This window comes from Passer domesticus, chromosome 7 (assembly GCF_036417665.1).
Source record: "Passer domesticus isolate bPasDom1 chromosome 7, bPasDom1.hap1, whole genome shotgun sequence".
In the NCBI taxonomy this organism is placed as follows: Eukaryota; Metazoa; Chordata; class Aves; order Passeriformes; family Passeridae; genus Passer; species Passer domesticus.
This window is the reverse complement of record NC_087480.1, coordinates 18,325,574-18,337,019: the sequence shown is the minus strand read 5'-3', so window position 1 is coordinate 18,337,019 and position 11,446 is coordinate 18,325,574. Positions and strand designations below refer to the sequence as shown.

Below are 11,446 nucleotides of genomic sequence, written 5' to 3'. Positions count from 1 at the left end.
AGGCAGCTGCCACTTGTTCCATGGCTGCTTGAGCCATTTTTGGCTGCAGCAGACGCCCTCCCCTGGCTTTTTACCCTCTCTGGACACATCAGTGGCAATTCCCCTGGTCCCAAACTCCCTTCCATCAGGTGTCCTGCTTCAGGATGAATTTTCTGTGGGGCAGGATGGAGTTTCCTTTGGGCAGAAAGCTCCTGGCAGCAGAGGAAGGAGCCAGCCTACTTTCCACAGCTCATTTCTGTCTCAAAGTGTGGACATGAGGAAGGTGGCGAGGGTGGGATGTGACTTCAAGGCAGATGGAAATGCACAAGAACAGTTGCTTAGCACCTATAAAAGTCAGGCCCACTCCTTCACAAGATCTGTGTGTATTTAGGGATCCACACTTGAATTCTGGCCTCTGAATAACCCAAACCCATGGCAGCTCTTTGGGGATGTGTGCTGATGAAATAAACAATGATATTAAAAGTCACACTGATCCTGGCAGCAAGCAGGGGACAAATTTTGTGCTATCTGTGCTTGGGAGCTTTGCTAGCCATTAATGAATGAGAAAGAGCAGGAAAAGGGGCTGGGGGAGCCCAGCTCCACAAGGATTCCTCGGCCCGGGGGGCAGCAGGGATCAGCAGCAGCTCCGGCCTTTGTCTGAGCAGGAGATGCAAATTAAAGATTTGAGACAGAGGTGGCTATTCCCCCTGGGCTGTTGGATGTGGTGCTTGGGAATGGGTCCAGCATCCATTTCTCTGGGGCTGGATCAATGCAGCACAGCAGGACAGAGCCAGAAAGGGGAAAGGAAAAGGCTGAGAAATGCTCGGCAGGATGGATGTGCTGAAAAGCGCTCGGGAGCTGAAAACATTCCTTTCATATTGCTCTCTACTTCCTAGTTGATGAGGAAACCGCACCTGATGAAAGGAGCGGGAAATCACCCTGGTTAATGGGCAGAGAAGGGAGAGAGCAGCCGAATTCCCGTCCGCTCGCTGCCTTTGTCTCCGGCTCTCTCTGCCGGTGGCCGTGCCTCGCTCGGCTCTCTGTCGGTGACCTGATTCCGCACCGCACGCTCCTCCCAGCTCGGTGAGGCTCCCATGTGATCCATTCTTCCCCCTAAATAAAGTTGACAAATTCGGCTGGGCTCAGATGGTGCTGCCGAGGGCGAGCGCGGCGCTCCCACCCTCGCTGCAGCTGCGGCAGCGCCGGCTCGGGGCCGCCGCGGGGCCGGGATCCTGCCGGATCCTGCCCGGGATCCTGCCCGGGATCCTGCCGGGAACCTGCCCGGGTCCTGCCCGGCATCCTGCCCTGCCCGGAGCCGGAGGACGCGGCCGGAGCCGGTGAGTGAGCGGCGGCTCCTTTGTGCGGAGCCGCGGGCGCTGGAGGGAGGGAAGGAGGGAAGGAGGGACGGAGGGAAGGGGCCGCGGGGCGATCCCGGAGCAGCCGCAGCCCCGTGCCCTGCCCCGGGATGCGCCTCCGGAGCCGGTTCCCGGGAGCAGCGGCGATCGCCTGCGGCACAGCCCGGGGATGCTCCGCTGCATCCCGGCCCCGCGGGGCACGGCACGGCACGGCTGGCACCGGGGCACGGCTGGCACGGCACCGCCATCCCGTGTGCAAGGCTGGCACTGGGTTGGCACGGCACGGCACCGGGCAGCGTGGGACCGACCTGCGGGCTGAATGGCACGGCACGGTACCGGGGCAGGCTGGCACGGCACGGCACTGAGATACCTGCGTGCAAGGCTGGCACGGTGATACCCGGGCTGTGAGGCTGGCACGGCACCGCGCCAGGCAGCGTGGGACCGGTGTGCAGGCTGGCACGGCACGGCACGGGTGTGCAGGCTGGCACGGCACCAGGGCAGCCAGGGGCCAGAGTGGCTCGGCACGGTCCCAGCGACTGGCACGGTCCCTGGCAGGCTGCAGGGCTGCCCTGCCCGTGCCGCTGGTCTGCTCCGGCCCCAGCTGTGCCAGCTGTGCCAGCTGTGCCCCTCCGGGCTGGGGCCGCTCCTGCCCGGCTGCCAGAGCTGCACCGGGCACCGCTGGGCACAGCCGCCCTGCTCCCCATGCCGGCTCCAGGCACCCCTGAGCCTGGCCACCCGTCCCTCCTGCACCCCGAGCGGTGCCCCTGGGTGCCCCCAGCCCCTGGGTGCTGCCGTGGCCAGCTCCCACCACTCCCCGAGCCCACAGCGCCTTTCCCGTCTGGAATGGGGTTGGGAGCTCCGAGGAAGGGCAGCGCTGGCATGCCCCAGTCCTCACTCCCTCCTCTTCCTCCAGCCTCGGCAGGGAAGGGTCATCCTGCTCACCTGCAGCTCCCAAATCCCACAGAAACTGTTCCCAGTCTGTGCTGTGGGAACAGTGATGTGATTTCATCCCAGAAATGCACAGAAAAAGTAGCTGCCTCTAAACTGACACTCATCACTCCCCCTCCCAGCCCCTGCTCCCTCCCACCCTTTAACTTCTTCTTTTCCTGCACAATTTAAAGGTGAAATTCTCTGAGTAGTGAATTTATTGCAGCCCTAGACTGGGCCTGTTCTTCAAGAGCAGGAGAGTTTTCTTTTGAAAGGAGATGGATGAAAACTGGAATGTTCAAACAATCTCTTGCTCTTTTGCAATATTTTTTAAAAGAAATCTATCCCTGCGGGAGTTTCAGTCAGATTTCAGATCCAAGAGAAAGGCTGCAGTGTCCCAGCTGAAATGGCTTTCCTTGCTCCTGGCAGGGCAGGAGACAATGGGAAAGGAGAGATTAAATAGGGAGGGGGACACAAAGCCAGATCTGATTTGTTCATCCCTTCACAATTAGGCCAGAATTAAATCCCTCCTTCACCTGCACACAAAATGAGAATTGAACAGAAAAGCCATTGGTTGGCCCTGGCTGGATTTTATGGGGGTTCTTAGGTTTGGGGTTTTCATTTGAGTTCAGCTCTAAACAGTTTTCAATTTCCATTTCCCTTCTGACTCAACAATTAATCATCCACCTCTACCTGCACTATTTGTCCTGGCTCCAAAATCCTGGAACTTTGGGGCAAACTGAGCCTAAAAACAGCAAATGGGGGAAAAAACCCCAAACCACTGAGCAATTTAAGCTCAGTGCAGCTTTGGGGACTGCTCACCCCAGGGCTTGTGTTTGCACAGAATAACTTCTGAATTATGGACCAAGGGGAAATTTCCAGGCTGCCTCTGCATCACAGGATGGAGCTGGCCCTGATTTTGGAGAGGAAGAGCAGCATAAAAAATGAGTCTGAACCACATCAGCAGCGAGTGAAGCACAAAATCTCATTTCAAAGGGACAGAGAATCCCCATTCTGCAGGTGTGCTCTTGGGCTGGTGATTCCTCCTGTGGCAGGAAGGGCTGAGCAGGAAAACCCAACTTCCAAAGGCAGGAACAGTGGTGCTGCTTGGAGAAAAACAGCTACAGAGCTTTTGGAAGGCAGGGAAGCCTCTTTGGAAGGGAACTCCTGGATACAGCACTGCTCTCCAGACTTAAAAGGGGGAGAAAAACAGACCCTTTCTTAGAGAAAAGAAATTATGATGATGATGATGGTTATTATTACTCCTCCTGTGAAAATAATAAACCCTGATGTTTTCTCCTCACATGTTTGTGCTGGCTCAGTCCTCACACCTCTGGGAGCATTTCTTGGAGATTTAAAGCCACCCTAAAGGTGGCATCCGAGCACTCCAATGCTCAGGATAATAAATTTCCTCTCATTTCCTGCACAAGAAGGTTAAAATGTCTGTCCAGGTGCCTTCCATGGCTGCTTTGGGGAGGGAGTCCCTCAAGGGTTCAGCCTGTGCATGGCTGAGGTGCAGGTTGCTCCTGGAGTAGGAGCCATTCCCGAGGGATTTGGAGTTGGCACAGAGCAAAGCTGAGATTTGCCAAGCCAGGCAGTGACAAGCAGGCTGTGATCACACCCTCAAAGCTGCTGCTGTTTATCAAATCACACTCAGGCTAAATTAACACATTAAACTATCAGAGGTCACCACTAAAATCAGTGGGATGGAGATCAGCTTGAGAGAGAGCTAAAGCCAGGCACACCTGTGGCTTTAATTAATCTCCACTCCAAGGATTACTGACTAAAATGAAAACCAGAATTAGCCTCACGTGGGTCCTCTGTGCAACAAAGGCCCAGGGAAGCAGCACCTTGCATTTATGGCCCTGCTGAGCCCCTGCCCACAGCAGCTCCCAAAAATGGAGTTCCCTGGATCCCAAAAATCTCCACAGGCTTATTTTGCTCAGGATCCTCCAAGCAGAGGGAAGATGGGATCAGGTTCTGCTCTAAAATTACCAGGTTTTCTTGTACACAGAGTTCTCCAAGCCCAGGGAGAATCAGGATCCCACCAGATCTTGATCCTTTTATAGGAACACATCTTTCCCCTGGAATGAGAGATCCCAAAACTCCCAGCCTTTTCCTCATCTTCAGGAATAACAAAGGCTGAACAGCAATGAAGAGCAGAGATTTCTTGTTCACTGGGATAAAAGCAGGGCTGGAGTTTTGTACACCTAATTAAAAGATTAATTGGCCTGCTCCAGCCTTTCTCCGAGGTGCCGGTTCTGGCACTGGGGGTAAGCACAAGGGGATTATGCAAATGTCATTCCTAGGGGTGGAAAAATCGAGCACAGATCACGTTTCCTCTTTGGAGGTTAACGATACAGAAGAAAGAGGCACAAAGAGGTTTAATGTGAGGACTTTGCAGGGAAATCCGTGGTGTTGGACACCCACAAACCTGGGACACTACAGACAGAGTGCAGGGGAGCAGCACACACCCCAAAGGACACAGAACCCCCAGGAATCAAACTCAGCAGCACTTCGGAGACTTGAAACCTGCAGATTTCCAAAAGAATTTAAGCATCCAAAATTAAATACATATATATTTATAGGCCTATTTTAAATACTCTCAAAGCCTGGCCTTCTGTTCCTATGAGTTTATAGAAGATGCAGCAAGCTAAAACATCTCACTGTGTTTTTCCAGGCATTTTCTGCCTTCTCCCATCCCTTCCTCCTCCTCGTCCCCCTCCCACTGCTCCCACTCCCTTTTATCTGAGCACAAGTGTTGGAGTTGATGTCTCCTCTGCTCCCCAGCTCAGGGCAGGAGGAGAAGGAGCCCTGTCCACACCGGGTTTAAGCGTGAGGGACACCTTTCATCCCAACGCTTTCACATCAAAAAGATGCAAATGGAGAGAGAGGAGCTGCATTCTTCCCTAATGCAATTAAAATGGAAGAGGCAATTTGAAAGGCTGCGGGGAGATTTACAAAGCTGAAGAAAAAGCTGAAGGCAAAAGGGAAGGAAGCAAGCCTGAAACTATGTTAAAAAAATCAATATATATTTAGGGTTACATAAATGAAGGGAGTAATTCAACAGTGGGAAGAGCACGGTGAGTGGAGGATGAGGAGATGAGACACAAAGACAGAATCCAAGGCTCTCCTGCTGTCAGAGAGATTTTTTCCATCACTCCCAAGGAGGGTTTGTGGTTTCAGGGCAGTCACCTTTCCTTTGGAAGCTGCTGTTGTGTTCCTTGGAGAGCAGGGCTGCTCCTTTCCCCGGGCTTGGTTTGATGTCCTGCTCAGCCCCTCAGGAAGTGTGAGCTGTCCCCAGGGTCAGGGATGTGCCACCAGCTTCCCTTTGGAGCTGCAGCAGCTCGCTGGGATTCCTGCCCTTCATCCTTCCCATGAACCTGAAAACCCCAGACGTTCACTGAACTCTGACTGAAATCTAAACCAGACTTCTCCAGCTATATAAAAGCCCCTAAACACATCCAGTAAAACTTAAGTCTGCTCTTCCACACAGTGTTTGGATTCTTTATTTATTTATTTTTAGGAATCCAGTGCAAATTGTCATTTCTGTCTTGACTGCAACACTGATAGCATCACTCTTGCCAAGTCTGGCAAACAGAGGCAGGGTTTGCCCTAATGAAAGGGAGGACTCCCAGGGAAATCAAAAAGCTGTTGATGAACACTCTTATCTCTTTTCAGTAATTCAGTATTTGACAGATGCCAATAACCTGAATTCATCTTGAGACACTGGCTTTTTTTACTGTCATTTCCTTTCAAATCGCTTCCTACCCTCTCTTACTTTCCACCCTCAAAAATGGTAAATAACCCTCAAAAATCTATTTCTCTCTGAGGTTCTCAAAGGTCAGACTTGGAGAACAAAGGGAAGACAATGCCTGTCCTAAGGATATTACAAATCAAGGAGCAGATTTTGTCCTCCCCATCTTGTACTGAGTTGTACTTTACTTTGTAACTTGCTAAAAAAGACAAGGGAACATGAGCCAGGGTAGGAAGGTCCATCCCAAGGCAGGGACGTGCTACACCCAAGAGCCTGAGCTTGTGTAAGTCCCAGAATAAAATATTATTATTTTGTTAAAAGCTTTAAAAAGGAATTCGACTTCCAGATATTCTAATGTGCTTGCACAAGGAGTTTATTCTAACAAATTTCCAGATTTAAAAAATCACATTATTGTTGTCAATACTTGAATCTTTCTAATATATTTTAATGGGAATTAAATGTGCCCAGCCCTGAGCTCCTGATTGCAATGTTTGCAGTGCTCAGGCCAAAGCCACGGAAGGCTTATGACTCACTCCAACCCAAGGAAACAATCTCAGCTTTATTTATTCTCTGCTGCTGGAATTCAGCTAAGGCCTGAAGAGGAAGAGGTTTGGGGCATTTTAATGGGAAGTGCCTCCTGAGGATGCACCAGTGAGATTCCAGAGGATGGGATGGGAGCTGATCATCCCACGGCCTGCTCTGGAGAGGGGCACAGCACCTCTGCTGGCCCTGCCTGCTTCCCTGCCAGGCTGGGCTGTGCCAGCAGCAGCTCTGCCCCCCTTGTGCCACCAGCCCTCCCATCCACAGCCACCACAGCTCCCAGCAAGGAGCTTCTCCCTGGAGCTCCCTCGCTCTGCTCCTGCCTGTGCCCGCACCAGGCAAGGCTGCAGCCATGGCTGCCACTTTTTGGGGTGACTCCCACCCTTTGCTCTCCAGTCTGGTTCCCCAGTCCATCCCTGAGCAGCAGCAAGGAGCATTCCTGGCCCTCAGGAGCAGAGATGGCACTGCTGTGTCACTCATTTGAGCAGAGGTGCTGTCACTCACAGGAGCAGAGGTGGCACTGCTGTGTCACCCATGGCAGCAGAGGTGGCACTGCTGTGACCCTCAGGAGCAGAGGTGGCACTGCTGTGACCCTCAGGAGCAGAGGTGGCACTGCTGTGACCCTCAGGTTTGGTCACTGTCCCTCTGGAGGTCCCAGCACGGGCACCAGCAGAGCCCTCAGGGCTGTTCCAAAGGGATTTGCCCAGAAACTCCATTTCCTTCCCCAAAATGCAGCTGCAGCCCAAGCAGAGCTTTGCAGGTCTGAAACTGAAAATCTTTCCTGCTTTGGTTTGGATTTTCCCCCTGCAGTGGGGCAGTGACAAACATCACCCTGCCCCTCCTGGGGCAGCACAGAGCCGGCTGCAGCCTGACTTTGCTTTTGTTCTCTCCTCCCCAGGAACCCGAGAGCTGTGGGCACAGATGAGATGAGATCCAGGCCAAGGCAAGTTGGACAAGATCAGATTTCACGGGGCTGAGACATCCCCCTCTGCCCTTCCCTGGGCTGCTCCATAAATCAGAGGGGCATTTCCCAGCTCCTCAAGTGCTTTTATTGCAGTTCCTTTCTCCAGGCTGCTTGAGAGAGATGTTGAACACACGGCCAAGAGCACTGCAGTGTTCAGTGTCACCCCTCCTGATGCATGGCGTGCCAGCAGTGCCCCTTGCAGACATTTATCACAGATGGGCCCCTCATGTGAAATGAGCTTTCCATCAGCTCTCCTCAGCAAAATCTGAGTTCTAAACTTCCTTGAAAATCCCCATTTCTCTCTGACTCTGTGAACATATTGTTCCAAACTGGCAGGAACTGTTATTTACATCTTTTAGCACCAACAGAATGCTGAGCTACATAAACAGTGGTTATTACTAATCAGAATGTGCTGTTAATTAGGAAAAGAGACCCTCAGTTCTCCGTGAGCCTGAGTGGGATGAACTTTATTTCTATAAAGAGGATGAACTGCATCCTATCAAACACAGCATCTCCAAACAATGATGCTCCAAGATCTCTGAAACCTAATTTTGGCCTCCAAGCATTTGGGAGGAGGGTGGAGGGGGTTTGGAGCAAGCTGTTGTTTGAAATAAATAGCCCTGAACGTACTTACAGCTCCTCAGAGGAAAATACCCCGAGGCAAATCCTCCTGTCCCGACTGGAAGCAGGAATCCAGAGCAGAGCAGTCTTGTTCCTCAGGCTGAACTCCAAAATGGGATTTGGATCAGGGAGGGAATGGGGAGGGCACAGCAGCTTTGGGCTTCAGAACTGCTCAGATGAGTGAATTTTTTAGGATTTGTCACACACAGCACATATCAAAAGCAAATTACTTAAAAGTCTTTGAAATTCCACCAGAATTGTGGAGCGGTGGGGGGGTTAAATTCCAGTTTACAGCTCAGTGCCTGTAGGGGAGCTCACCTCTCCACTGATCCAGGGTGGTTTTTCACCCAGGATCTTTCTCCAGATCCCCGATTTGCAATCAGTGAGGAAACCTCCTCAATCCCACTACAACTAAAACTCCAGAGGATGAAAACCCCAAATTCCAGCCCAGTCCAAGAGCAGATACATAGAGGAGGGGAAGTTAAACTCCTTCACTAATGTGAGAACTCCTGTTTGCAGCTGATTTTGTGACTGTGGGTAATGCACAAAACAGGCCTTTGATTTCCCTTTCTTCTGGGAGTACTTTGGAAGGGAAAAAAGACTTTCAGTGATAGAAAGTTACACTTGTTGCAGCACTTGTTGTGCTCTCAGCCCTAGGACAAGCTCGGCCACCACTGGAAAACTGACTGGATTTTCTCCAATTATCTCTTGCAGAAAACAAGGAATCCCAAAGTGGCAGCTGGCTGAGCCCTCCCTGCCCCTTGATGAAGAAGGCAGCACGTTCCTGGCCCCAGCACTGGGATAAAGCTGTCCTGTGCTGGACACTGTGTGCCCCAGGCTGCTGAGCCTCCCCATGCCAGCCAGAGCTGGCTCTGCATGCTGAGGGCACTCCTGCATCTGCTTCTCCAGCGTCCTGACAGCTCCCCAGTCCCAATGAGGCCCAAGCTGAGGGAGGCTCCTGGAGCTGCACTTTTGGCCTCAGCAGATTACGAGAACTTTGCTGGTGTGAACTCCACCAGGGACACGGAGAGCGAGCAGCTGGAGGGGTCCCTCTCGTCCACCATCGCCCTCGTCGTCGTGCTGGTCATCATCTTCTCCCTGGTGCTCACATCCCTCATCACCTACTGCTTCCACAAGTGGAAACTCAGAGGGAAAAGACTGCAGAAAGCACAAGAGGAGTATCAGAGAGACCAAGAAAAGAGCAGTTGCCAAAGCACACCTGGACTTGTTTCATAAAGAGGGAAAACCAGGATCCACCATGAAGTACTCTTGAATTACCTGAAAATTAAAATCATGAGAGAACTGCAAATTTGGAATTTCCAAGCAAATACATTCTTGTTTTATCTCATTTCTAAGAGTTGTTAGCAGTTTGGAGATTTCCTACAGCTTTATTATACATATATATATTTATACATTTAATCTCATTTGTGCAGAGTAAAACCAATGCAATGATGTATTTTTAATCTTTTCTGTCATTTTAATCCTCACTGGACAAACTGACAGTACCTGCGAGGATGGATGGGCCTTGGCACAGATTCCCAGAGCAGCTGTGGCTGCCCCTGGATCCCTGGAGGTGTCCAAGGCCAGGCTGGAGCAGCCTGGCACAGTGGGAGCTGTCCCAGCCATGGCAGGGCTGGAATGGGATGAGTTTTTAGCTCCATTCCAACCCTAACCACACTTTTCTGTGTATTGCTGAACCAGAAATTTCCAATCTGTGGCTTTCACTCTTTCACAAACCCCCTGGAAGGTGACGAGGCAGATTTGGGGTATCCGAATACCCCAAAGTGGTATTTGGAGAATGGTTTTACCTGCAGGAGGGCTGCTTTAGGCCAGCTACAAGAAGGTTTTTGCACTGAGGGTGGGCAGTAGAATTCCCAGAGAAGCTGTGGCTGCCCCTGGATCCCTGGCAGTGCCCAGGGCCAGGCTGGATCACCCTGGGACAGTGGGAGGTGTCCCTGCCATGGCAGGGGGGTTAGGTGGCCTTTGGAAGGTCTCCTCCAACTCCAGCTCCTCAATGATCCTACACTGGACCTCTGGGAGCACAGAGGATTTGCTCAGTAGCTGGAAATCCAGATTCAGATATCCCAAAGCAGCTTGGCTGCCCCAGCCCAGGGAGCTGTGCTGCTCTGGGGCAGTGGGTGGTGGAGGCAGTGGGTCCCAGCTGGTGCTGCCAGGCTGCTCCTCAGGAGCTGCTCCTGGGCCCACTGTGACATTTCAGTGCTTCCTCCACGTCAGGGTTGGGCTGAGAGCTGCTCCTGGCATTCCCACAAGTGGATTAAGGACATCCAGTGTAAATGGAACTCAAAATCCTAAGGGAAGAGAGAGCCTAAACCCCTTTTTTAATTAGGCATCAAATCCTTTTTAAACCACCCATACCACGGAGTGTTTCTATTTCCATAGCCTGTCCTGTGATGTCACAGAGAAATGACAGATTTCTTGTGAGTAGCACATCTAAGTAATCTTTTCTAACCAAGTGATGGATGTAATATTAATAAATGTCATTGTTTTATAAAGTAGAAACCATGTGAAGTTGCCACCAGCCCCCTGCTCAAATCTACAGCTTGCTTGCAATTACCAGTACTGCTGTATGTATTTTTAAACAAGCTATAATACTGTGATGATGCTGTAAACTTACCTCTGTAGGAAAAAAAATGTTCTATTTCAAAATGTCAGGATGAAGGATGTAAATGTTCTGAAAGTGCTATCAACAACAACAACAAAAAAAGAATTTCCACAGAATATTCTAAAGGATTCTGTTACATGCTACAAATCTATTTTACAAGGGTATTTATGGATCATACAGCCTAGTCTGTGAGAACAGTACTATTTTATTACAGAATAAATAAATGAATAAATAAGCAGTGACTATCCATGCCCAGAAGCTGGAAAATGTTTGGGTTTTCTTTTAAGTACCCTGATCAATTATTTGGGTAATCTGAAAGACGGAGGACCCTGACAGAAGGAATCCACTCCCCCTCATCTCCCATCCACATCCTGGTGCTGTCAGTGCTGCCAAAGATCTTCAAAATCAGTCGTGGAGAAAAAAAAAAGGACAAAAAGTTGCATGAAAACAATGCAAATGTGGTGTTGATAGGATTAATATCTGTTGATTGGATTAATATCTGTTGTGCCATCATTTAAAGGCAGAGCAGGCAGGAAAGCAGCCCCGGGCAGGCAGGGCTGATCTGCACACACCCAGCGCCTCCCTCAGGGGCACAATCAAAACCACTCTCTGGAAATCACATCCAGGGGTAATAAAATCACAGCTTGAGGAATGCGAGGAGATTGGAACATGCTTGAAGA

General features: G+C 50.9%; 1 long non-coding RNA gene across 1 annotated transcript; it reads left to right on the top strand.

The window, feature by feature from the left end:
- Positions 1 to 1,020: 1,020 nt before the first annotated feature.
- On the top strand, positions 1,021 to 11,024 carry LOC135304632 (uncharacterized). Its single transcript, XR_010365938.1, has 3 exons — positions 1,021 to 1,316; positions 7,457 to 7,501; positions 8,858 to 11,024. It is a non-coding gene; the product is annotated as an uncharacterized LOC135304632 (long non-coding RNA).
- The last annotated feature ends 422 nt before the right edge of the window (positions 11,025 to 11,446 follow it).